The sequence below is a fragment of the Panulirus ornatus genome, chromosome 54 (assembly GCF_036320965.1).
Source record: "Panulirus ornatus isolate Po-2019 chromosome 54, ASM3632096v1, whole genome shotgun sequence".
Taxonomy (NCBI): Eukaryota; Metazoa; Arthropoda; class Malacostraca; order Decapoda; family Palinuridae; genus Panulirus; species Panulirus ornatus.
In genome coordinates, this window is record NC_092277.1 from 3,501,340 (window position 1) to 3,502,203 (window position 864).

Consider the following 864-nt stretch of genomic DNA (forward strand, 5'->3'; position numbering starts at 1 on the left):
AAAAATCTATACACCCCAATCTGAGCCTTCGAGGAGGATGAGCACTCCCGCGTGACTCTTTCTTCTGTTTCCCCTTTTAGAAAGTTAAAATACAAGGAGGGGAGGGTTCTATCCCCCCGCTCCTGTCCCCTGTAGTCGCCTTCTACGACACGTGAGGGATGCGTGGGAAGTATTCTTTCTCTCCTATCCCCAGGTATATATATATATATATATATATATATATATATATATATATATATATATATATATATATATATATATATATTATATATATATATATATATTATATATATATATATATTATATATATATATATATATATATATATATATATATTATATATATATATAGTGCCATTGTACAAAGGCAAAGAGGATAAGAGTGAGTGCTCAAATTACAGAAGTATAAGTTTGTTGAGTGTTCCTGGTAAATTATATGGGAGGGTATTGATTGAGAGGGTGAAGGCATGTACAGAGCATCAGATTGGGGAAGAGCAGTGTGGTTTCAGAAGTGGTAGAGGATGTGTGGATCAGGTGTTTGCTTTGAAGAATGTATGTTAGAAATACTTAGAAAAGCAAATGGATTTGTATGTAGCATTTATGGATCTGGAGAAGGCATATGATAGAGTTGATAGAGATGCTCTGTGGAAGGTATTAAGAATATATGGTGAGGGAGTCAAGTTGTTAGAAGCAGTGAAAAGTTTTTATGGAGGATGTAAGGCATGTGTATGTGTAGGAAGAGAGGAAAGTGATTGGTTCTCAGTGAATGTAGGTTTGCGGCAGGAGTGTGTGATGTCTCCATGGTTGTTTAATTTGTTTATGGATGGGGTTGTTAGGGAAGTGAATGCAAGAGTTTTGTAAAGAG